Genomic DNA, 27,953 nt, shown 5'->3' with positions numbered 1-27,953 from the left:
TTCCATATTTGCTGTAGTAACCCATCTATTTCTAGGAATGAAATTATCAGAGCTATTCCCCAGTGCGCTGAAACTTTTGTGGTCTATCTGGAAGAAGAAGCTGTAAAATTTTTTCACTCACATTTAAAATTATATTTTCCTCACTCTGTGTTCATCTGAAGCAGGTGTAAATGATTATTGAAAAAAACAAATTATGGAAAACCAGCTGTTACTGAAAATGTAACTTCAATTGTGACCCAGTTTGTACTGTTGTAGTCTAAGAAGAGGGGCTGTGATAAGAAAATCCTGCTTTTTGATACACTTTTCATCTGTATGTTATTATATATTATTCTTTAAAAATTTAGGTTTTCAGTGATTTATAAGTTGAATTACCTATAATGCCTATTTAGAGCAAACAAATCAGCAAAGGGTCTAATTCCACCCAACACAAATTACTTTTTATATGTGGAGACTTTGTAACTAAGAGTATTTGAGTTGGAATAAATGAAATACAAAATAAATTTCAATTATAAATTCCCAATTTAATCAGATTTTCTGTCCTACCATTCTACCCCTTTTTTTTATATTTTGGTAACCTAGTACTACTTCAGGTTCAACTGCTGGACCAAAGAACTGTACACAGTATAACGAAAGGTCCACAGAGACAAATAAACACATAAAGGGGTGATGCGGCCCAAATGTCAGAAATTTTCAAATGAAAGTAGGAGAGTTCAGTTAAATTTACCTTAGTTCACTAAAAGAACAGTGGGTTGCTGGGTTCTAGTCCACAGTGTACTAAACTTCTACATTTTATTATTTATTAGTATATATAAAACTCAAATAGCAGAAAACAACACAATGGCCTCTATATATTCCCAAGATTGCATTTTTTGCTAACACAACAACACACAGGGTAGGAAAATACTAATAAAGTTCACAGAGTAAAATCTTATGTAGAAAAATGAGTTTGATAGCATCTGATACATGTCACATTGAAGGGACGCTTCTATATTAACTTATATTGATGCAAATACAAGTAAATATAACATAGTATGTACATGTGCTACTAATAAAACATTATCATATTTTACATACGTATGATAGACTTTTTGAAGAGCATATTTTTTCAGTTCTGCTCTGCTAATACTGAGGAGTCAAACCCATAGACAGGAATCACAAGTGCTATTACAATACAAATAATAAAGATTTAATTCTCAAAAAACAATTAACAAAAAATGTTAGCTGCATATCAACTAGTTACAATCTGAGTGAATAAAAAGCCTCAGCACTGTGGAAATATTTTTAATTAGTATTTGAAACATATTAAAGCCATCAACCACCAACACCCCCTAAAACTGCCTTTTTTTAATCAATTACATTTTGTAACAAAGAATTTTTTAGCAGTGAGTATTTATATCCTAAATTAGAAATACAAGGTTTCTGGCTGCTTTGTGTTTTGTTCCTGACCCAATGTTATTTTTCCTCCATTTCTGATCCAACCAGCTATTTAAATTCACCAGGATGTTCGCACGTTTCCTAATTCACTTTATATGTTAGCTAGTATGTTCTTTTTTATGAATTTTTTTTTTTTTTGGCATTCAACACTTCATATTAAAAAGCAAATTCTATACTGCAAATGTTGAGTCATCAGTGCTCAGTAGAAGTCCTGTTGCCATTCTATAAAATGGCAAAGAATCTTCAGAGAAGATATCACATGTCCTGCCATGAGAGACTACAATATGACAAAAATGAGAGAGCTTCTGTATTGATAATGAAGGGTTTCAAGCACACAGTGGGCAGAAGTCCTAACATACTTGAAAAATATTTAACTGAACAATAATGGAGCAATGCCAAATACTAAAAGTTACCAAAGATAATTTTAATTGTTGTAGATATAATAGTGTTCAATGACAGCTGTTTTGGAACAAAAAGGTTATTTCCTGCAAATTATTGTAATATTTTTCTCCCAAAATAGCCCCTGATTCACTGCTAAAGTTACCTGGCATCCTCTAACAGTTAGCACAGGCTAAAAACCAGTTATTAACTTTATTTTTTACGAGTCTGAAGATCTTAAATGAAAATAATGATTTATTTAAAAGATTAACAAGACTCAGTTCAGAAACGCAGCTGACAAACCGATGGAACTCTTTGCATGAATGAAACATGATGACTTTAATATAATAGCTATTTCGAGCTGTATTGCCTGACCATATTTTATTTTCTTGTACTTCTGCAAAACAAAATTCAACTATCAGTAAGGATCAGTTACTCCTCCTCTGCCCAGCAAAATTCCGTGCATGTTGGCAGCACATTTTTATGATGAAGATTTAATCACAGAGTAAGCAGATATTGTTTATGCAGTAGAAACTGTCATCTGAGGCCTTTGAGTTTAGCATCTGTGTACATTTACACAAAACAACATTTGAAAAATATTATGCCCTAATACTACAAATATTTATGTACTTTTTCACTATGCTGCTGTCAGCAGTCTCACGCTACTGCCTGTGAATCCATGTGTAAAAGTTAGAAGTCAGAGTTTTATGAGCATTTTGTTGGAGTATACCTCAGTTGTCACAACTTCCATGGAAAAAGAAGCCTCTGCAATACATTTGTGAGATGTAAGAAAAGGATGTTTCCATTTTATTGCTATGCCACTCCTCCTGGTGATTCTTTCAGAAATAACATTACTAAAATGACATAATTTTAGGATGTTTAGCGTTATAATAATATATATCAATTATGCAGACAAACAAGAAACTGCTTTAGTCTTTGGTCTTGCTGTTGAAACCCATGCGACCCATTTGCTCTAAAGACTGATGAAGGTATTTCAGTTAACATAATTAAATCTATAGGATAGTATGAATGCTACCTAATTCTCTTTCAGTCTTTACTATCTATACCTGTCCTAAAGAAACATTTACATTTACAAAATGTTTAAAATCTTTATAAGTATCTAAATATATAAACATAATTTACCAGACATTTGAAAGACACACCAATCTCCTTGGTTTAAAACCCTCCAGAGTTTCCCTCTGCAGTAGAAATAAAAGTTGTGTTAACACGAAGGTAAGATCTGTGCCACTGTGCTGAGAAACTAATCCTTAAGGCTAGGCAGTATACCAGGAGATGCTCTTGATTCCATGACTTTCACTGGGATTTAGTAGCTGCAGTGTATACTGTTTTTCTACAGAATCATCATTTAGTTGACCGACAGTATTTCCTACATCTATCTGGAGCACCCTGGAGATTAGTGTAAAATATGTAAAAAGCAGGGATTTTAAAAATAGTATTTCAAATTAATTCCATCACAACAATGTATAAAAACTATAAAACAGGACAAAGGTTATAGGAAATGGAAGTACCAAGAGATCTTCACACAATCCTCCAAAAGAAACAATGGGAGGGGGGGAATTAATTCTTTTTTAACAACTATGAGGCACTAAATACCACAAAACTACCTTTCTCACACTCTTACAAGGAAAACTCAATCCTCTTCATGAACAAATGTTTAATTGGAACCTGGAAGCAAAGTTCTCTAGATGCTTTAAGTTGCACTTTTGAGTTTTTAGCCTTTACTGGAATCAATGAACCACTATGAGAGAAAGATGTAGCAAATGACATGAAAGGAATTACATTAGGAATATAGGTTTTGACCTGCTGATAGTTATACACAAAGTCCTTTTATGAGCATAAAATAACTGTATAAACACTAATGACTTCAGTCTGACAGTGCTTTAGCAATGTAAGTATTATTTCCATTTTATATATGAGTAAAATGAGGCACAGCTAAGTGACTTAGAGAGTGACCCACAGGAAGTCACAGTGACACAACCAAGAATAGAACCTAGACCTCTCAGCAGCTAGTCCCATGCTTTAACCACAAAACTAGCCACCTCCTTCCCATCTTATATTAGCACAACTCTAAGTCTTGGTTGCATCAGCTACTAATTTAAGATGTCTAAGCATGTACAGTTGTAGAAATCTGAACTTCTGAAGTTGAGTAAGTTATTTTCATAAATCTGTCTTAACTTAATCACCCAAGAAATTAGGATAAACTGTTTTTAAATGAGACTCCAAACGACCATACGCTTTTGGTTGCTTTAAAATGATTCCTTCAGAAATTAATTTCTGATGGATTAACAAATCTGATGGATAGCAGTATATGCTTGAGCTCTTTATTCCTATATATTCTTTCGCCTGCTATCTATGCATGATATGCATTTTGGACCCATTTGATCAGAATGGGACTAGAACATGAAGGTAATATCCAATTACAGAAGAACCAGATAATCCTAGAAAGAAAGTTATTCTCTTCAAGAGAGAATTAAATCAGAGAAGTCAAGAGTTGGGGAGAGACCAAAGATCATGAAAAAAACATTATAATTAGAGGTAGGCAGCCTGGTGTGATCTTGGCTTTACTGGATTTAAAGCAGGCATGATTTGGATTTTGTTCTCTTTTTATCTAAGCCTCAAAGTTCAGGAAAAGGAGGATAATTTTTAGTTTAAAGGGTTCTTGTTTTGACCCGCTCTACAGTTATCTATGAAAAATCTGCATTATGCCTAGTCCTATTACTTTTTCTGGATCCAAGGCACAGCATGCTAAAAATGCAGTATAACAATACTGGAGTGCGATCTCCAAAGAGTTTGGAATCATACCAAGGGATAGTCTTCTACTATCACTTAAAGAAACGCAGTTTATACTATAGGTTTTACCATATATGCGTATAAAATGCCACTGATAGCAGTTGAAACTTCTGATTTCCTTCAAGTAAAAGTGTGTATATATATAGAATGCGAAAATTGAAGATAGGACTGTGGTGAAATATTAAGAAATACTTTTTACAAACATACCTTCCCAGACCAAAACCTGCCAATAAAGACAGAAAAGATACGCTAAGACAAAGTTCTTGTTATCAATAAAAGAACACCAGATAGATAAATTTAAAAAGTCACATAACCCAAGAGAAAGTACACAGGGTAACTTTAAAAAAGGCAGCAATACAATAGTTTTTTAGCTTATGTAAACTCCACCACTTTAAACCAATGCAATTTCCACAATCAGAACTTGTTCTTCTGACTGCTAGATTTATAGTCACACTGCTAGTGTATGAGATTGCCCTCTAGATGTTAAAAGTTTGGCTAGATAATTTTTCATTCTATCCAGAATACTGAGATGGGACAGTGTGTGATTTGTGATTTTAAACTTCTGTAATGCACCTAGAGACTTAAAGCACAGACACAATGGAAACATCAAAATAATTAAGTAAAAGTTGGAACTAGTATATTTGCAAAGAGAGGAAGAGGTATAAATCTTTCACCTCTATATTCTTATAAGATTTCTACCCTTTTCAAGGCAATCCTAAAAATCACAGTATCATAGACACAGTCTCTTTAATACATTCATTGTTCTAACCTCGGATCAAACCATAAAACCCTACCTGGCATACCTCAGAACCTGTTGCACAAAAATTTGTTGATTAAGATAGAAAAGAGAAATAAAAATGTCTAAGGGTGGTTATTTGGTCCACAATAATACCCTTACCCATCTTAAGGTTCCACAATATACTCTTTCTTATTTCAATGGGACTATTTTTGCCATATGATTCAATTTAATCCACTTCAAATTTTCTTAATAACTGAAATTAATAATATACACTTAGTAATAAGCGTATGCAGAAATAAGATTTTTTTTTTCAGACACATCAAACTCTGCCAAAGGCTTACCATGAAAACCTGAATGATTAAAAGTAATATAAAACGCAATTCTTTTACATTAAAAGAACTAACTAACGCTTTTATATCCAATAAGAAAAACAAAGTGTAATTGATCTTTTGTGAAGACAAGTTATCATCTAATTTTAGAACTAGAACTGATGTTGAGAGGCCCTTTTCTGCTTCCCTTTGAACTTAGGGAAGAATTGTCCATGATTCAGGAAGGCCTGAGCCTAGAGTTTCATACTTATTTCATAATGCTTAAAGGCCCCAGCCAAACTTAGGAATTCTCTCCGATAAGCAGGGGAGAAAGTCCACATAATCAAAAATTGTGAAGTCAAATAATGCAAACAAAAGTTGTATGAGAAATGGATAATTTATTTATTATGACCATTTCATTACTGTATAAAGAAACTCTAGAATTAATTATAGAATAGATAATAAATTTGTAGCCTATTTTATTTCTTTACCAATATGAAAATGATTGGCTATGTTCCATGTGTGAAAAAACCCAGTCTTTGTTGATAAAGAAAAACAGATCAGTTCAAATTATAAGGCGTATTTTTAACTACCAAAGAAAATGTATGGGTTCTTTATCTCATGATTCTTAAAACTAAGATTAGCTGTGTTTTTAAAAGAAACATTTAATGAGGGACCAAATACTGCCTAAAAATCTATGTTAAGTAGGAAATCAGACTGAGCAATTTTTTTCCCTTTCCTATCTCAATCTGTTAAAATGTATATTTACAAAACCTAAGTAATTTGTACATATGTCATTATTACTGTTTCTGCTTTATATTTTATGAGTTCTGTTCAAAGGATGAACTTGCTGAAAGAATACAATGCTAAAAACAGAAATAAAATTATATGGTATTTGTAATACGTCTCTGAAAACTCTGGCAGATTTCTCTGGACTGAGTTAGACATGCCTATTTAGTCCATGCAATTTAATTAAAATCTAAACTATGCTTTGTATTTCTGCTTTACTTATGAACTTATTAAAAGTCTAGGCTCAAAGTATGAGTTTATAGTCACTATCAGATGTTCATTAATACCTGCCAATTTTTGGAACACTCCCCATTTCGTGGAGTTTTAAAAAATTTGCATGTTAAAGCCTAGATTTTTGGGAGGGCTCCTCTATTATTCAGACACATAAACTAAACGGGTATATTCTCCAGCAGTTTGCACAGAGAACAGCGTTGTTTCTGTTCTCAGCGGAGCTAAATCAGAACTCTGTGGAGGTGTCCAGCTAAGATCCTTCTTCTTTTACCTTTCTATGGAAACTTTACCTGAGATATTGCTGTAAAATGGTTAGAAATATTAATAATTTAGGTATTTAAGCCTCTGTTAGATCATTTTACCCACATATGCCTGTTCATTCATCCATGGCATCTTGAGGTAATTCTGAGGTTTTGTTTTACTTGTTTTCAGTACCTGGCTCCTAATTTTGAGTCAGGGTATTACAGAACAGATATTACTGCAGTATGTTAAAAAAACCCAAAAACCAAAAAAACAAAACAAAACAAAACAAAAAAAAAAACAGAAGAAGAAAACAACAACAACAAAAACATTACGAACAAAAGATTTTCACATTTCTAGGGCTAAAAAATTCAGATGGAGGGAAAAGCATAAATTGAAAAAAATTCCTTGATATGTCAAGGCAGAAGTAACACTTACTTCAAGCCTATACAAATAGACAGATAATTCTTATAAAAATTAACACAAGGCTTCAAGCCTCTACAGACAGAAAGACTGCTCTCATAAACAAAAAGCTGTAGGCGATGTTAGTATCTATAAGTAGACCAGGTATTTTGACGTATTCAACTCTGATCTATAAATTGCCCTCAGTATACAAATAATAAAGCAAATGAAAGCTCTCTTTCAAAATGTTTGATGACTAAGAACTGTAATGAGGCAAATTTAGGACCCTCTGAATCTTCTAATGATGTCCAAGAGATCGAGAGTTTTTAAAGATAAACTGTTGTATCCTGGGGCATCTTGACTTACAAGATGAGTCTCAAAAGCCTGTTGATCTTATGACTTTTTTTTCACAACTAACTTCTTTTTAAAAGAATCGGAGGGTGAAATAGAAGGAGGTGACATGCTTGTTTGAACTTGCTCTCCCTTGAGACTTACCGAACATAGCCTATACCATTTCTCTCTGCATTCCTGGGCGGGGGGGGGGGAAATAGGGGGAGAGATAATCTGTAGCTAAAACAAGTGAGGGGAAAAAGAATTTCATTTACCTCAGTTACTGCTAAGAATCTTTTCAGAAAAGCCTTTACTCCTGTCACAGTAGGATACAAACTGGCGTGAGGTGACCAACCCAACTACACGCAGCGCAGAGAGGAGTTAGCTGGAGAATGGGAACGCAAAAGAGAAAGCAGTTAGCAGCCGGAAAAGCTGAATTTTCAGTCACAGGAGATTACAGAGAGCAGAGATCAAATTCCAGATCCACTCCGGGGCCCGCGGTCAGCCCTCAGGTACACGCTCGTGATTTCGCTCAAGGGGCACGGACCCGGAGGGAACGGCCTGGGGCGAAGGGACGGGCTCTAAAGGGGAAAGGAAGGAGAAGCAGCGCCTCCTCCTCCTCCCTGACCCGTTCCCCCTCCGCGTCCACCTCTTCCCCCCCGTCCCTCCCGGCGCGTTACCCCCGTACCTCCGCCGGGGCTCCCGCCGCTCAGCGGCCCCGCCCCGCCCCCCCCCCCCGTCCCCACAGCCCGCCCGCGGCCGCGGCGCGAGCCCCCCGCACCGCGCGGCAGCCCCGAGCCCCCCTCGCTCCCGCCGGCGGCTCGCCCCTCAGCGCCGGCCGTGTGGGCCGGCGGGGAGGCGGCGCCCGGCCCGGGGGAAGGCGGTGCCTGCTCGGTAGGACGGGCCCGAGCCGGGGGGGGGGCGAGTTTATCCCACTAGAAGGGAACAGTTTCTCCCGCTGAGACTTGACAGCGCCAGGTCGGTGCGGGGCTGCGGGGGACCTTCCCCCGAGGTGAGGGGGGGGCGGCGGAGGCGTGAGGAGAGCCGCGGGCTGAGGGAGACTGGGGGGTTGTGTGGGGCGCCTCTGTGGGGAGAGGGGCCGGCGAGGGCTCGGAGGAGCTTGCTGGGGGTGAGGGGAAGCGTGCGCGGTCGGGAGCTGCGCCCCGGGATGGGGCGAGGGCTGAGCCCCGGGCCGGGGCGGGGAGGGGGGGAGGCCGCGGTGCCGGGGATGCTCGGGGTGGCGGGGAAGGAAAGTGGGTCCGCGGGAGCGGAGTGTGTGTGTGTGGGGGGGGGGGGGGGGTTAGAGGGCTGTTCCCGGAGCGGAGGGGAGAAGCGGGAGCGTTCAGGGAGTAGGAGGCACGGCCCTGAGGGGAGAAGGTCTGCCGGGACGGGCTGCCGGTGCCCGTGGGGGCTGTGTGGGCGGGGAGAGGGGATGAGGCTGCTCGGCGGCCGGGCGGGGAGGAGAGGCGGGAGGGAGCCGGGCGGCGGGGAGGACCCCCTCGGGAGGGCTCCAGGTGCGCCGGGCTGCGGCCCGGAGCCGGCCGGCCGGCGGAGAGCGTGGGCGCTGTGTCCATGGTGCTGTATTCGGGGCAGCAGGGGCCGGGGAGGAGGAGGGCAGGGGAACGGTGACTCATGTGGGTTAGCTCCGGTCCCTCCGAGAGGAGGATGCTAAGGAGAGTAACGTGCGTGAGGGGGTGACCTCCTCCCCTGGAGGAGATGTATCCGGTGGTTGCAAGGGGTAGACCGCAGGGCGTCCATTCGTACTTGCGCTAGGGGAAAGGAGCGGACAGGGAAGTGTTGGTGCTCACCTGGCCGATTCACTTAATGAATGAACAGATTTTTTTTTTTTTTTTTTTGTTAAATTTCTCAACCGCAGAAAGTCGGGGAGCCTTTCTCAGCCTGCAACAACTGAGATGCTGTGTTGAAATATACAGTGTCTTGATGGCATGCCTCAGGTTTGCAGGAGCGTTTTGTAATCTTCCTGGTGTCATTTCTCTCTAGGGTATTCTACAACTGGAGAGTGCAAGTTCCTGTGGTGTTGTAACTTTGTGGCACTGTGTACACACGACAATACAATGCTGACTTAACAGTGATGTATTTATTAATATCAGTGATGTAAGAGTGGTATTTATTCTGATGAAAAGCTCAGGAAATTATCAGTTTCTTCGTGTACTGTGGAGTCTAGGTTCCCTTGAATTGGGAGGATCAATTATAATTATCCTTGAAATAACTAGGGTTGCGGGCTAGCCTCGTATTTGTGACTTGCTGCTCTATCTCTGAGCAAGCTTTTGCTGTGGAACATGATTGTAATGTTCCATTTTAAAATAAGTATTCAAAAAAAATTTCTGGTACCAATTAGTCCATGATTTAATCAGTAATTTACCTTTTAAAAGGTTACTATGATTTGTTACTAGTTAACTAAAAATTCCCAGTATACACCAAGTAACTATGACATATGACACTCGGTGCTCTCCTTTGAAAAGAAATTTCATATATTGTCCTTCCATTAATATCAGAATTTGTTGCATGAAGACATGTGTTTGACATCATTATTCTCTTTGGATGTCACAAAAAAAAAAAACCTGCTGCAAAAATTGCTTAGAGATCTAATTATGAGATTATAAGAAATCACCCTTAGCAGTGTGTTAAGGCATGTGGTACAATATAAGCATGGACTTGTCAAGGGGAGAGAGAGTTGAAAAAAGTAGTTGGCATGGACTTCGAATGATAACCAATCAGAAATATCATTTAAAGATACTTTTACAGGGGCAGCTTTTGAATTTGAACATTCTTAGGCATCAGTTTTGTAAAATATCTCATTAACTTAGTGGTTCAGAATTATATATCTGTAACAGCCTTAAGATAGTATGTATTTCTTAGAAATGTCTCAATGTCAAATTCTTGGATAATATAATTTATTAAACATCAGCATTCAATGAAACTTCCATTACAAAATTTCTGCTGATATAAATTTATATTTCATATCATAAATTATCACAAAAAAACCTGAGGTGGCAAAGTATTAGAATTTAATTGAAGAATATTGAAGCTATGCCTTTTAGCCTTCCTTGTGATACTGATAAAAACATCCACTATCAGCACTGCTTCTAAATCTGTCTCTTCTCTGAAATTTTTAAATAACCATAAGTCCATTTCAAAGTCAATAAAATAAATTTAGGCCCAGCTTCCATTACTGTCAGTATAATTTTCTACTTATAGCAATGGCTAATAAAATGAATTTTGCAAAAAGTTATATTGTAAAAACAAGGAAAAGTTTAAAAGTAGAACAAAACCTCTGTCTTGTACAAAGCTGGACTAAATAATGAAAAGTATACTTAGGTTTTTTTTACCTTGATTGCTGAGGCCCTCTTTTTTTTTCTTTTTTTTTTTTTTTTTTTTTTACATATAATCTGTTTAGAATGATGTTGAATATACTTACTAGCCATTTTTTGTAGCCTAATTGTGAATTTCTAGTTGCACATATTTGATATTCAGAATTTGATTTTCTTTTACTAGCTTTTGTCACAAGGAATATTTCTGTATTCTCCTCTGGCATGCAGTGAAACAGTTTCCAGTGCAGTTACTCAAGAGAAATTAAAATACAATTATAAATTCTCCATGCTAAGTTCTTTTGAAGTCATGGATACAATACTTTCCATTAGTTATTGCTACTAGTTTCATTTTTTAATCACTGATAGACTTATTTAATTTAACATGATATTAGATGATGAGTGCTAATTATTCCACACTGTATTTCCATAATTATGTATATTTTTTTAACAGCAGGGATCTATTTTTCAGGTACTTCATACCAAATATTCTTTGTGTGTCAGTTAACTTTTTGTGAACTAACAAAAGAAAAAGTTAGAAATAATCCAATGCAAGAGAACATTGTTATACTCAACTCCTACATACCCATGCCACAAACAGAAGTTGAGGTTTCCCATTAACAGGTCAGTTCTCAAGGATTTCATTTAACTGTTACAGAGTACTTGGAAAAAATCTTCCCCTTGCCTCCTTTCCCCCCCCCCCCCCCCCCCCCTCCGTAGAGGCCTTTCCAAGGCAGAATGAACAATGAAAGAGCCATAACATTTGTCTTCAGATTCCCAGGAATATGAAATGTAAATTAATTCCTACATTAAATGATAAACCTCTTACATTTCTTTTGTCTGTTCCCCCCACACACCCCTGCTTTTTTTTTTTTAATGAAGGATAGTCTGTCTTTTTTCAGTTGTGCTTTCTTTCAGGTTCCAGCAACAAAGTATGTAGAAAATGCAGGTGCTAGGCAAGTTGTCACCCTAGTTGTACTAGCACTTGTGGTGAGTGGGGCTTGGGATACTTTCAGATGTTGCAGGTATAAGGAGATACGAAGGAGAAAATACATGTGGCAACCATAGGAAAAAGTTTCTACTTCAGTATCAGGTCTTCTACTGCAACATGGACTACTCTTTTGCCTGTTGCTACAAAGATGTCAGCTCTTCTCACACCACAGGGCAAATATAAAACGAAATCTTTTGTAGGCTTTTATTTTTTTAATTTGGGGGAAGAAAAAAAAAAAAGAAGCAAGGCCTAGTCTGCAGTCTTCATATCTGAAAACTTTCACAGAACTTAAGTCAATTTGATGAGGCTCACATTTTTCTCCCACTCCACCCACACCTTTCATGATATTATTTGGCCTGTTTGTCCTCTCCTATAGAATTGAACTAAGCAATTACATCATTCTCCAATTAAAATTCATGATACGTGAACTATATAGATGTTTCTAATTACCTGTGTTGCAGTAGCACCTAGCAGCCTAGTCAAGATTGGGGCCATCTTGTTACTCACTCAAACAAAAAGATTGTCCCTATCCTTAATACTATATGATCTGTGACATGAGGATGCAAATAGTTACAAATTTACAATGGAGACACAATGTAGTAGTAAGATTGATGCAAAAATTTAAACTTAAAATTTCAGTGCTCTGATTTATGCTTACAACAATAATAGATTCTTACAATGGTAATAGATTCTAATCTGCATCATGACAAATACAAAAAAGTTAGGTATATGTGTGACAACAAATCCCCAAATTTACAGCAAAAAAAACCCCTCAACTTATAAGGACCACCCTATTCTCTAAATACAGCCGTTTTTAACTTTGCAGTTTCACTAGATTGCACTGCAAATAGAAAAAATGTCCTGCTTAGAAAGGGGAAGAGAAGTAACTACCTCAAAAACTGGGTTGTGAATTTCTGGAATCAACTAGCAGGTGATGCTTTGTGGACTTGCATAAGCCATCCCCTTCCCTCATGACTAAGCAGATCACCTCCATGCCATGCAGTCTGCACATTCAGGACAAAGTCTATGAATTCAAGTCTATGAATCCCAAAGTCTACTCCGCTGGTTGATAATTAGCAATTTAAAAAACACAAAGCTTACGTAGCTTTGTGTATGTATGTTCAAGTATGCTTGATGACTGCTAAGATGAGCATACATGTATGGTTATGTACATATTTGTAGGGGATATGTGTGTGTAGGTAACGTATTAACCCTATGTTACGGAATGACTTCCTACTTATCTTAGTAATGTTCAAAGGCTATATATAGTATCTGATAACACAGTATAATAAATATTGGAAAATATCCCAACAGACAAATATACAGAACATTCCACCATATCAAAAAAAGATGATGTTGGTTTATTGGAAGATGCATAGTCTAGAAAAAAAATCCCAGCTTCATTCAGGTCAGTGGCGGTTCTGCTGTTTCCGTAGGGTCAGGTTTGCAGTCTACATGCAGTGTTAGAAATTTTGTCCTGTACACAGCTTGCTTCCATGCAATTACTATTAAAGTCAATCTGTGGTTTTAGTGTACTGAAAATACAGGGTCCAACTCTAAATGAATTGCTGTTTGCTCAGTGAGACTAAATGCCTGAAATTAAATAACCATGAATATGTATTATAGCAAAAGTCCTACATATTTGTCTTTAAATTTTTTAAGAAATGCCAGTGTAACAGGAGTAGTATATTTATCTGCCTTTTATTCTGGAATTTGTGTGATCAATTTCTTAATGTATTTTAACTCTAAATGAAATACTAACATTTTGATACAGACATTGCAGTTGGTATTAGTTTATTCTAGACCTTCAAATTAGACATGAGTTCTAGTCTGGGTCTTATAACAGCTATTATGGGAGGAAATTATTATACTTTGTGCTGTTTTACGGGTTATTGGAATTTCTTGAGCTCCATGGGGACTTATGTCTTTCCTCTTTATCACAAATCTCACTGTGACATATTTTAGATTCCCTTTTGCCAGGGTCCTATACTTTTTTTATAGGAGACCTCCAGCTTCGATTCCTCTAACTTACCTGTATGTATGTATAAAATTCTAAATATGTTATTTTCATAGAAACACTTTTAGCTGTCATTGAATAGGCATATTGAATAAGTGGGAGTGACGGAAGTTTTCTTATTGCGTCGTGTGTTTTTCCACTGAGTTTAAGCAAGTTACTTTTCAGAGAATTTCATATTTGCACAAAGTAGCCCTGCCCAGAATTACGATCTTGTCTTAAACTTTTTACACAATATGTGATTATGCTGCATTGCATAAAATAGGATTTTATGTTATAATATTATGTTATAAGTCCATAGTACTTGGGTGTTTGTTTAGATTTATTGAACAGAGATGTTGTGTAAGTGCTATAACTATTCTTGGTTGTGTAGCAGCAATTTTGAAGTTTGAGAGGCTTTGAACTCAGGTTGCTGTCTATATACAAATAGAATGATGTACATTTTCAGTATTTATGCTAGGGGAATATTTTAATATTGCTGTGAAATAAGTTCTCAACCATGGTGGTTTGAAACATATGTCAGACTACCAAAAGAGTTACACTAAAAAAAGGAACTATGAAAAGAAAAATGTTAATTACAGGCTTTAACACTCACACCAAGATCTTCTAGTAGGGGTGGTCAGAAAAACAGGTTTTACTACCTAGACCTGGTGCTTTGTGGTGCTATCTAATATGGGGTCTTGTGGAAAAATGCGGCCACTTCTATTTACTGCCTTTCATAACGTACATACTTCCTCATGATAGGTTTAGGTACTGACTTTTTATGTCTACAGTAAATAAAACTGAAGAGTTTATCCTTTCATCTTGAATATGTTTTACTTGGAGTTACTGTTCACTGTCCCCTACAGTGGTATTTCAGCTACAAAATTTTATGCTGAATCTCAGTTTTTAGCTTAATAAAAGCACATTATTAAGTGGTATATTGCTAAATTGATTTTTAATCCTACCTAAGAATGTTAAAAAAAAAACAAAGCCAAATTTTATTTTCAGTTACACCCAAAGAAATCTATAGATAAGCAAGCGCAGAAGTATGTGAGGCCAAAAGGTTGTTTTATTTACACAGAATTTTATCTGTATTCTCTAACCTTATTCAGTACCATATTTAATGGAATCATGAGAAATTTTGAAGATGCCACAGGCTGAGGTTCTTATTCCCTCCAGGACAAGGAAAAATTATTTTATCTATTTGCTTTCTAGCCTGTAGTATGGCTGAAACAAAGTTCTTGCACTGACCTAGTGATGTAGCTGTTCCTCCGATTCTGCTGAAGTTAACCACTGATAGTGGATGGATTTACTTTGTTGAGTCACTAAAGTTCTGTGATGATTTTACTGTATTTCTTCTCTACCATCACTCCTGGAAGCCATCATTTGCACTTAGGCTGCATATCTGAGATGCCTTATTTGTACACCAAGGCATGTTAGCGTAGTTGATTTTTAAAAATGATTAGAAATATTAAGAAAAGCAGGCTAGTGTTTTATTTATTTAAATATCCCATAGTTATTGTTGACATAAAAAGAGTTTGACAAATGACTGCATATTGCAAGACACTCATATAAAGGTGTAGTTTTTTGGGGTTTGCCTAGAACATGATTAAAGAATGTGGAAACAAAAGTTCTGCAAATATGCTTTCACTTTCAGAATTTCCAGCTGTTGCTGAAGATGGTTTGAGATGATAAACAAGATGAAACAGCGAAGGGATTTCACATTAAATTAGTTGTCTGAATGAAATAAGCACCATTAAAAAGTTTTATTTTTCTGGATTATTTTTTTTTCCATTTTCATTACAGCTGTTGCCAGAATTGCTGAATTGGCCTGGAATAGGTTATTTAGTAAAGATCTCAGCTAAGTATGGGTTGTTATAATTAACTACAAAATAAGTTTCAAAATTAATATTACAAAAGTTTATTATGACTTGTCCTGAATCTGAATTTAAAATAGGAAATAAGCAAACATTGAAGAATTACTTTGAAAGGTTCAGGTTTTTAACACTAGTTTCAAAGTATTTTTCATTATTATCAAGGCAATGCAAAATAATTTTAAAAAATCCTATGGAAGTTTAATTAGTAGTTCCTAGGTTGCTCTTTTTTTTTTCTTTTTTTTTCCCCAAGTTATTTGGATGTTCGCACATAAGAAATGCTATTGCAAGCAAATTCCATGCTTGCTTTCCACGATTAGCTTGCCAGTTTATCTTGGTTCTGTTCTGCAAGCTTCTTGGAGTATTAGCTATGATGTGAGCTTGCCAATTGTCTTGAACTGGTTAATTGTTTTTGTGATGCAGAGAAGAACATTATGGCATGATGAATAAGAGACCCAAGAGGGTTTCTTACACAGTTTCCTTTGGGCACTGCCCAAAGACTCGTTCTTTGGGTCTGCCTCGTGATCAGGCTGGCTAACTTTACCCAGTTAATTTGGGTGCGGCGGATATTTATTATGTTCACAATATCTTGTTTGGGTTTTTTTTACAGTAATCCAATACCCCAATACTTTGTGTTAAATATACACTTGAAATCATCACACTGGTTTAGGTTTTACACAGGCTAGATAGGATAAAACATCAGGTTATGCAAGTTACTTTCTGACATAGGTAAAGACATTTTCTTAGACCAGGATTATTAATTTATTAAGAAATAGTTATTACAGCACAGTTGGCATAGGCAGCAATTCTTGATAGTACTTGAAGAAGTACTGGAAAACCCTTCAGTATCAAGAACCCATTTTTCCTCCAACAAAGATGTTTTCTTGTAGACATGCCTTCTTGAAAATTTTTGGCAATGAAAATCTTAATCCAAAAATAGAATATTAAATATATATTTTCCTGCAAACAAACCTTTATGTTTTAATTTATCTAAAAAAACAAGTTAGCATGCTAATGTCATAGTTCACAGTAACGGATCCCATTATGAAATGAGTCTGCGTCTCATGGTCTGTCATTGTTTTCATTGTTCTGTGCATTGGAATATGGTATCTGTCAAGTTTTTAATGAGTCACAGTTTTGTTAAGAAAGGCATTTTTTTATGCAAGAAGAGAGTTACATACAGTACAGCAGCACTCTGAGTTGTACAGAATATGCTGTTTCATCCTTCATGATGTAATACTGAGGATGTGGAAGTCATGTGCATTTCTTTCCATTCTTTTGGGTCACCAGGGTGCCAATTTTGAGTAGGAGAGAGATCAAAAGAAAACTGCTTTCTGTATATTTTATCAATTCTGTTTTTAAAAGATAAAAATATTATCAACAGTTCTGCTTCTTTACAAAGAAAAATATCCATAAAACAAAATTTGTGCAGAATAGGTGGAGTAATGTGCAACGTTAAGATAGGCTCTGGCTTTAAAATACTGTGAAACAGCTAGAATATCTCTAGTCTTAATAGAGGGTTCTGGTGTTCAGTATGATTAGATTAATTGCAGTGGTGGATTAAGGCAGGGATCTAGGCCAGTGCGGGACTTTGGAGGCCCAGCAGAAAAGAGAGTTGGGAAAAAGTGAAAATGCTGTCCATAATGAGTATCAGGAAAGGGAATTAATTAATTAATTAGTTAATTAAAGGAAATTTCAAAGGAAGGCAGTGGGAAGATTGGCTAAGACTATTTATTTAGCCCTTTTTATATTTCACAAAGAAGATCTTAAAAAGCAGGAAAATTCTTTAAAAACACAGATGTTTGAGTTTCTTTCTCAAAGTTTAAAGTTTATTGTTGGAACCTTCTTGATTTTGAATTCTTCTCTCTGGTCTCTTATGAGATTTTCAGCTTTTCTTGGTGTAAGATATGCTGACAATGCCATAACGTGGTCTTTCACTGTATTTTGGCATTCCTACTCATTGTTCTTCTTCTGCCCAAGTTTGTTCTGTTTTTTAAATCTAGCCTTATTTATTACTCCTTTGAGAACAGGAACTGTCTGATATGCTAACAACAAGTGACAGCTTTCCTGTCACTAAGGACAGGAGAACAGGCAGTGAATATTGCTGAAGTCTGAGGTAAGTTTAGAATAACAATAACTTGTACATACACTAAATTTGATATACTGTAGTGTGACTACATTCTCTGACGCAGGCTGTGCAACAGATTCCTGTCTCCTCCCCCATCCACTAACAGGAAGGCACAGCACAATGTTATACAGCATGTGGCAATTTTAAATTTCTGCTGAAGCTTGACCCTTAGACAGGAGGGTAATTCTTTTGTTGTCACTGGTGAAATAACTGTACTATGAATCTCATAATAGTGTCAGAATGAATTGATTTAAATTAAAAATAAACAAAACCAAACCACAACAAATTGGTAGACATGAAAACAATGAGAGACAGTAGGTCCATCTTTCTCTTTCCTCCCCTTATCTCCATTTAGAATAAAAGGAGGAAAAGGTTTGAGGTGAATAAGGTGAGACACCCAGTGTAAGGGGGAGATACAAAGTAGAGAGAAACTCTAGTTGTCCTGGAAGGAAAGCAGAAAAAAAGCAAGGAGGAAGAAGAAATTGATGCAGATACGGTTGTCACTTTCCTGATAATTACTCCAGGAAGGGCTAATGAATGTAGTAATTATACCTGGCAGTTACTCTGTGGGAGAAAGGAATTCTTTGGCGTTCAAAATGGTAAGAATGATAGAGTGCTCATTTAGCTATGAATATGGAAATTAAATAAAGACAGTGTAGGCTAAATACTAAATAGCACTGCTTTCTGATTCCAGTATTCATATAAACTGTTGTATAGCCCCTCAAAGAAAGCATCTTCTGAATAAGAATTTCTGAAATTAATTGGAGAAAAAAAAATTGGAATTCTACTGTAGAGATGAATGTTGCATTGGGAAGAGATACCAACAGACCCCATAGGATTTTCTTCCCTTCATCTTCTATGAGCCATTATTTATAACAGGCTCCCTTATGCCCTTTGATGCTGTACAGTCCATCTGAAGAATAGTCAGTTTTCTTCTACAATCATAGGGCATGTGGATTATTTTAGCTCGTAGAAGTTAGGGGTGATTTTGAGGTGCCTATTGTATCCAGTATGTTCTTAGCTGTTCTCAGAGCAGGAGGTGAGACAAATAGTAAGCAGTTTCCAGTTTGCTATGATATTGCCATTTTTATATTGTGGACTTCTGAAGCAGCAAAATATGTCTTCTGTTTTCACGTGACATGAAGACAGATAGGTAGATACCTCTGTTAGATGTCAATTACAGGAATTTGATAATCTTACTTGCTTTGTTTTTATGAGTATCAAGGATTTAACTTGTATCTTAGAGTTTTCCATTTCTGCAGTTTCTTTTTGCACAGATACAATATTTCACTGAAATAAAGTGCGAGTTTGGGAAAAATAGTTCAGTACATTTTATGTTAGCTCTCAATAAAATGGTGTACAAAGGAAATGCATGTTCGGTGAGATTTATGAGAGTTATAGAGTCTTATTCACATTCACACTGATGCTGAACGTCTTCAGAGTTGCATGCTTCCCCTTCCTGAAAGCTAAGACTACCTGCTAGCATTGTATTGCCAGCTTGCAGGCAGAAAGTGGGACCACATTTAGGAAAAAAAGCTGATACAAAATAAAATAACCCAGTGAATTTGAGGAAAACCAAAACAAAAACCCAAAGCAATTATATTCCCTAGTCTCGGGGTAGTCTAATTGAACTCAGAGGCTAGGTCTGTACTAATAAATTAAAAAGTCCTGTAACTTGGGCACAGGCTCAGGAACTGGATTGTTAAATGGTTACATTCTTAGAATTGTCCCTTATCCAGTTTTAGCTCAGCCAACTAAGAGCCATCCAAACACTTTCCAGAAATACTTTGGGAGTTATCATGGGCCATGGACCATTTGCAACAGGCCATTTAGGTATTGCCACCAAGTTTTGATGACTAAGAGAGTTTCATAATGTGAGTGGAACAAATATGGCCAGAGTGAGAGCTCTGGTACTCTTTAGTTTATTAGTATAGCTGAAACTGAGTTAGTTTAAATGCCTCTCAGGTTTGTTATAATTTCCTTTTAAATTTCTTCCTGCCTATGGACCAAGGTGAGCTGTGCTTAATGTTCCATTGATAGATTTTTTTAATTAAAAAAATTAATAACTTATAACTTGGAGATCTTTGGAATTTTGAAAGCTTATAGCACACAGGAAAGAAATGGAAGTTGTATATCTGGCAAAGTAGACGCTGTAGATGGTTGGCATTTTATGAAAAGAAATATCTATATAAGTCATTTTAGTCTATGTTGTTTGTCCATTTGGCTGTCATTTAAATAAATAAAAGGACATATGACAAAGTCCAAAATCTTTAAAAATACTCCTAAGATTTTTTTCTAACCCCTGGTGAAGGATCAAGTTGTTATCAGAGCTTGTGTTGCATGATGGCAAAATTCTCTCTCTATTTAAACATCTGTCCTGAGCAGATGTTAGTAAAATACTTGAATATGATATAGACATTACTCTGAAAAATATGAAAAATATTTTGAAATTTTTACTGTCCTACTCTGCTCTAAGAACTATAGATAACTAACATTGTAACTCACCTTTAAAGAATATATTACAATTTGTTTGCTCTGAAAATTCCTTTTGGTTCAAGTGAAAGTACACAGTGCAAACAAAGTTATGAAATGTGTACACAAGGTGTGAGAGTAGGTAGTTTTACTTGTGTATAACTTTATGGTTCTGATCCTTCAGGGTAGTCAATGCAATCTGACCTTTATGCTCACCATCTCATTGATTTGAATGGGATTACAGATGAATATTAGGGCCAAATCAGACTGACTGACTGATTTTCCCCAACTAGTGTCAACAAATAAGTAATGGATTTTTAAAATTTTTTTTAACGAAATAAAAAGCACAGAGTTGTAAAATCTAAGCAGATGAAGATGTATTTTAAGACTTGAAGATTTGAGAGCTAAAATATTTGACAATGCGGCCACTATTTTAAACCTCATTTCTGTTGTAAAAATTGATAAATATCTTGACTGTTACAATCCTTTCAGCTGTGTCACTATTGATTGAATTAAAGAAGCAGAAAATACCATGTTTTGTTAAGACTTAACAAAGATACAGCAAGAACCTACTATAGGTAATTAAATAGATGAAGCATTCAAGAAGAAACAGAGTAAGTTACAACATTTTTCAAGAGGATGGGGCACTAACTTACTAATAAAAATAGGACAAATTAGAGACACAAAGTACAATGTAACATGAAAATTTCAATATTTTAACTTCAAATAACTGACTGGCAATCTCAGAAACAGCACAAAGAGAAGGAAGTTCTGTTTTTGCAAGAAGGACATTGTCTTGAAAATGGGAAACTAGAGATGGGGGAAAGCACTGCATGAAAATTATTTATACAGGAAAAATACACCTCAATCCTTTGTGTTATTCCAAACCAGTGTAATTTTTAACCCATCCCACACTGGATTAAGTCAGCACCTTGTTACATGTGGTGTACCAGCAGCACAACCGCAGCCAATCTAAACTAGATCAGGAAGAGTAATCCAGAAATGCAAAGTTCCATATGATCTTTTCCTGTTTTCTGAATCTTGAAGGCATAATTTTTCAAATTGCTCCACCTTGGAAAATCTTAGCTAAAAAATGAATTAAACCATAAGAAATAGGTGTCTGGTGTGTTTATGTCAAATCAAATAAACTTTTTCAAACTTAAATGATTTCTAATGGAGATAAGAGTAGCACAGAAGGACAAATAAAGGGAATACTGTGTGTATTATCCTGGCTGTTAAAAAGTATTATTCTGTCCTTATACAAATTGGTCTTTGAAAAGTAGAACCAATTAAGTTAGTTTCCCATAGATAAGTTTTTTAGGAATTTTTCATTTGGATTTTCTGGTATTTATTACAGGGTGAGCTCAAACTCTTGCTCTTTCAGTGGTGACATTAACAACAATTTAGGCATATTTTCTTAAAAATCCTCTACATTGTAGTCACTTCTGGCTGAAACAAGCCAAAGTTTTCCAAAGCTATGAAAAGAAAGAGACCAACAAAGACACACAATTAGAAACAGAGAATGTTATAAGCCTTGTTGCTTTAGGATTACATTTATCAAATGAAAAATTAGTCTTCTAATGGTCATTATATGAATCAATCTGTTAAATATTAATGTTTTTATAATATGGTTCAAATTGCACTTGAGTCTAAATTTTAAAGTATTCTGCATAGCTTTGGGATGTGCTGGCCATTTTCAGGAGCCACTGAAATATGGAACTTCTTAGAAAGACCTTTCAGAATGAGGCTGTATCTCAGTTAATATTACTACGAGGAACCGGAAGCACCAGAAATCCCACAGGCAAATATGTTCCCTTTTGGTAAATTAATCATGGCTTCCAGAGCAGAAGGCACAGAAAAGCATCTAAACATGTTCAGTTTATTCTTAATTACTTTGTCAATCTTTTGCAATTTCCATTTCTCTGTACTTGAACCACCAACTGTTATTCAAAATTGTTCCAAATCATAAATTCATATAGCCTGAAACTTTTTCAAGATAATAAAAAAGCAGTTTGTGGCCCCTGGGAGAGTAAATTCCAGGGTTAATTTATAACTAAAGCAAATGTATCTATAAAAAGAAGAAAAGCTTCATAAGAAATATGTTAACAAATGACAAGAAAAAAGAGGCTTGATAAAAGATATCAGAACTTGTTTGGCACCAGTGATTTTATGACTGAGGAATTCAATTATAGGTGTGTTGGGAGTACCAAATCACAATTCTTTAAATTACTAATGGGAGACAAAGCTCTTTATCATGGTCTGAATGTGTTCACATGCAATGTTCAGTCCTGCCCTCTGTAAATAAACTTTTAGTGCTTACACTATGCATCTGCATTGAGAGTCTATGTCACCAGAGTAGAAAAAGATACACAATTTCTGTTGAATCACTTTTCAAACACGCCTGCTGATACACTCTTCTATTAGAAATTACTTTAGCCAACAGATTTCTTCCCGTAAGTCTGTAGTATTCACCTTGTCATTTTTTCCTTCTATATTATTAGCATTTTTCTGGAATCTTGGTAATTTCTTTGCAGAAAAGTTAAGTATATATGACATCAGAGTACTCTACAGCGATACGCAGTAAATCATATCAGTTTGGATTTGTTTACTCCTTCGTTAGATACATAAGTTTCATAGAGGTCTTTAACCAGCGATGTAGATAATGACTTTGTACTTACCCAAGAGAGACAGATTAGCCTCGGATCAATTGCAAATTAACTCCTACAGTCTGCCTATAATCTAAATTAGTTTTAAGGCTGTCTGCTACTTGGTTGTTAGAGCAGTAAACCTGTATCTCTCGTCAGTCATTGAAAGGGGAAAGGCTGTTTCTGGAAATGCAAATTTAACTATTGGGGACATCCCCCTGTTAACAGCTGTTGCAGGAAAATTTAAAGGACTACATTTTGTTTGCACAGCCAAATTACAGCAGACAATGTGCATCACTACTATGAGAACTGCAGACCAACGAAACTCATAAAGATGGCTGAAGTTGTTTGGGGAATCATTTGAATCTTTGTATGGTTTTGTTGGACTTGTCATTGCTATGACATTCAAATATGATCATGATGAATTTATATTATACCGCATTACTTTATATTATAAAGTGGCATCGTTATAAGAACATTATATGCACAATGCCTACCCAAAGTACTAAGTCAGCAGACTACTTATATGAAAAGTTTTTTAAAAAGTAATTTATCCTATTTCATCACCAGTTTCTTGTCTTCTTTTGTATCTGTAGTTGAACAAAAATGTTGTTTGCATAGCAAAGGCTTAATGCGTAAAACTTTTACCCCGAACATCCAAAGAGCAAAATATTTAATTCTTTTAGCAATCTCCTTATTGACCCACTGATCTTTCTTTCAGTGAGAAAATTACTCTCTCCTGCATAATCACTTATTAAAAGTTGTTAGGTTTTGCAATCTTGACCATTTGAAAATTTTAAAATATAAGCAACATTATTCAGCTTCTAATAATTTAACTAATTGTCTCTGTGGGCTTCATTGACATAGAGATATAAGTGCCGAGAAATGTTAAACATACCTGACTTAAACTATTAAAAAATGTTTACTATATATAAGTACTTAAACACTGTTATTGGTAGATGGTAATCATCCCATATTACAAAGAGAGAGATCTCTTCTCTGCAGAGTAATTTAGAGCAAGAGACTACTTTAGCCATTCTGAATCAGCCTCTAGAGGAACCTCACTCGCTGACCACCGAGGAACTTGAGATACTATTCTTGTTGGCCGTTTTGAATACCTGCCACATAGGAAAATTTTTGAGAACTGATTTTTCAGCCTCCTGCTTTTAGATCAGTTTCATGAGACCCCAGAAAAATTATGCTAGTATAAGAAGCATGGAAATGCTGAATTGTGTGAATTTGTGAGACAAGATTTGTATCATGGAGAACAAAAAAGAGTGCTGTAAAGGTAGTAATTGTTCACCCAAAGGAATATGAATGTGTTCCAGAAACAAGCCATTATCTCACAGCCAGTGCTACCCTGATCCTCTGAATACAAGGAGTCCGTAGGCCGTAAAATTCCTCAAAGCTTAATCTCAAATGACATTTGGGGGGGGGGGGGGAAAGGGTGAAAGATTCAGGGAAATACCTTTGTTATGTTCCTGGGGTTTTTTTTAGTTAACGTACCGCATGATTTTCCTCTCAACCTCTAGGAATGCATTGGATGTCTGTCAAGACCACAAACTTGTCTGTACTGTAGAAACGTATGAAAGTTGTCTCTATACGGAGTTGCCATTGCTCTTTTCCTTATCTGTGAAGGAAACACAGCAACTCCCACTGGGGAAATCTCATGTTAAGTTGATCTTAAAATAAAAAAATCAAGGGAAAGGTCATATCCTAATAAGCTGTGCAAATCTAAATTCCCAGGGAGCTTCAAAATGACATTGTATGACTAGGGCTTTAACAATTTTCCAACAATGTATTTTTGAACTGCTTCCAATAGTGTTTTTAACATCCGAGAACAAATAGTAAAATAAAGATACAACTGGCAACATAAAAGACCCAGTTGAGCTCTACAATTGACAGTACATAACCCATTGATAATCTGGGGGCTTTGTATCTGACAAACATAATGGAATTGGCAAATTTTTCTGCTTTCATTGAGATGTAAACCTTGTGAGGAAGCTATTTATTGATCAGCTTATATATTATTGTGATCTCAGTATCAATAGTTTCTACTCTTTTCCCTAACCTAGGATTATAGACAAATTATTTCCTCAGAATGTCTGAGGAAGGAGGAGGTTCAATTTGAGAGCCTGCTTATTATGGTATGTATGTTCGTGTTGGCAGAGATTGTGGCTATGTTATGTTCAGATATTGACCAGGAGGTGCAGAATTCCTGTTCAAAACCACATGCCATTGTCGTCATCCCACAAAAGGTAAATTAAGTAAACTGATAGAAATTTTACAGTCAGTTTTAAAGGAACTAGTGTTTGACGCCAAATTATCCTGTCTGATTCAGTGAGCGTATTATGTAGAGTTGTACAAAATATTCCATAGTTCCAAACAATGAACCAAGACCAATACCAGTTTACATCAGAAACAATTTAGGAATTCTCAAAATACAGGGGAGACCATTCTCTAATTGTAGTAGTTTTACGTAGTATGACACATGTATTTACAAGCCCATCCTTTACATTGGAAAGGTGCGCCTATATAAAGCTATGAGGTGAATACTGTCTTCTTGTAACCCAATGAAAACCAGTTTCTGCTTTTCAAATAGTTTGGTGTTTAACCTATTTTGTGATGATACAGTGATAGTAGAAAGTGAAGGTTAGAGATCAAAACCAGGTTCTGAATTCCCAAGATCTCCCAGTTTAGATACGTGTAATGGAAATAGATTATACTTGTCCTTATTTTCATCCTTATCATATGCCTCTAAACCAAGTATATTACTGTTGGCGAAGGGTCAGCTAAGCTGCTGCAAAATAATTTCTTATTTTCTACAGAGTATAGTAATAAGGTTTAAAACAGGCATTCACACCTTGTTACACAAAGGACAGGAAATATAGGACGTAGGAAGCTGTCTGCTGCTGAAGACCCCTTCTGATCTTTTGGATTAGAGGTGGTTCAAACAGTTTCAGTGGGAGTTTTGCATGGACCATGAATGCAAGTGTCTTATCCTTATTCAGCTCTATATTACAGTACATTGCACTGGATGTAACCCAGATGTCCCTTAAGAATTTTTTTTTTTAATAATCTCAATAGTATTTTAATATGTTTCCTTTTAAATGCAACTGAATATTTGAAGAGATTGACCGTCTGTCTTGTGGTCATGCTTCAAGTTCAACATACAGAAATTTGCAAACTATTGATTTTTGTTTAGCAATTAAAAAAAATTAGAAGAGTAGAAGTCACAGTAACTTATCCTTAGTATATATCAGAGCCACATGATATTTAGCTGTTCACAAGCCTGCTTGAGGGGTTACAAAAAGTCACAGCAATAACTTTTAGTTCCTCACACTAAACTTGCTTGCCTAGAAAATGAATCTCCTTAAAAGAATGGGGTATGACAACATAATTTATTGCAAGGTTAAGTATTGGTATTCTGTCCAAATTGAAGATGAATAACTGATTTAAAAATAAACCAATCAAGTTATCAAGCATCCCATGGTATATGGGCAAAATTCCAGTATATAATTTGTGGTTTGTATATGAAAATGACATGCATATTTAGATGAAAGAAATACAGTTGCATGTAATTATTCAAAATAACACTTTCCAGAAAGTTATTTAATATGATATTTTTTGGTATACTAACTTACTCCATAAATGTTCTAGAACAATATGCAAGAAGTTAGCTATAAATATAAGCATTTTAATATACATTTTTGTCTTGAATTGTGGTGTATACATCTATTTATCATGACATGAAACTGAAAGATTTTCTGTTAGTTGTCCTTTTAGATTACTTGCAGAAGAAATTCTTAAAGTATTTTAAATATAGAAAAAAAAAAATGATGACAAGAACACATGACAGAGAAGGGAACTGAAATTTTCTCAATCTCTTTCTTCCCCTCTTTTTAATGCTGTTAAAATTTAACATAGCTGCTTTGCTTGTACCACTATTGTTAATGTTGCATAACCCTATAATTATTAATCTTACTGAAACAGCGGTAGAAGTTGATTATACAGTTTTCTCCTCAATTGAAACTAGAAAAAGCTGTCAAAGATAGAATTGGAATGGCAGTTCATATTTTTAAAGAAAGCAGGTACGTTTACATGAACCAGGATCTCTATAGGCAATTCTCAGTCTCATATACAGAGCTTCATAGAATCTGAAATCCATATGAACATAGGTGACTGGGGCACACAGATTTTCTAGCTTAGAGCTAATAGACACTTCATGCTCTCCACAATATTTATGTGCAAAATACAAAGTACAATCAGAGTCTTTACTGATTTAGTCAAGCATTGGTGGATTCTTTACAGCTGGAAACAAAGAAATTTACAAAAATCAGTTTAGTGTTCGTTGTTAAAGCATTTGTTTAAGATTAGCTGTTAAAAATAACAGAATTCTGAAAGTATACATTAATAACTTTTTCTGAACAGTAAATTGTTTTTAGCTGTGGATACTCTACTTTCTGTTTGGTGTCCTAAAGTGATGACATTTTAGCTCTTGAAAATTTCTTGTCCAAAATAGCAATACTAGTTTCTGTCTTCCTTTAATAGAACGATTTGTGCAGTTACACAGTCACTATGCAGACCAAAACTCTGCTGACTTTGAGTGTGTGACAAGAGTGAGACTTGCTATGCGTGGACACTCTGAGTTAAAGATTACCAATATTAATAACTGAAGAATAACATCAAACACAATTTTTAAAATGTTAGTTTATTACAGAAGCAAAGAACAGTAGCAAAAGCCATGGAACTGCTAAACAAATGCTTTTTATTGCCAGACATAATGTTTGCTTAAATGTTAATATAAATACACCCTGCTTTCTGGATGAATGACACTTGCAGGAAATGCAGGAGCT

General features: G+C 36.0%; 1 protein-coding gene across 4 annotated transcripts in view; it reads left to right on the top strand.

The window, feature by feature from the left end:
• Positions 1–7,941: 7,941 nt before the first annotated feature.
• PPARG (peroxisome proliferator activated receptor gamma) overlaps positions 7,942–27,953 on the top strand; it is a 60,587-nt gene continuing 40,575 nt past the window's right edge. The window contains exon 1 of one of the 4 annotated variants that reach the window (XM_049826783.1): positions 7,942–8,174. The gene's annotated coding sequence lies outside the window, so the exon portion shown is untranslated. The other 3 variants (XM_049826784.1, XM_049826786.1, XM_049826785.1) reach the window with 3 other exon arrangements.

The sequence above is a fragment of the Accipiter gentilis genome, chromosome 23, assembly GCF_929443795.1.
Source record: "Accipiter gentilis chromosome 23, bAccGen1.1, whole genome shotgun sequence".
NCBI lineage: Eukaryota > Metazoa > Chordata > Aves > Accipitriformes > Accipitridae > Astur > Astur gentilis.
The sequence above is the reverse complement of the archived record's forward strand: the minus strand, read 5'-3'. Positions and strand labels throughout refer to the sequence as shown.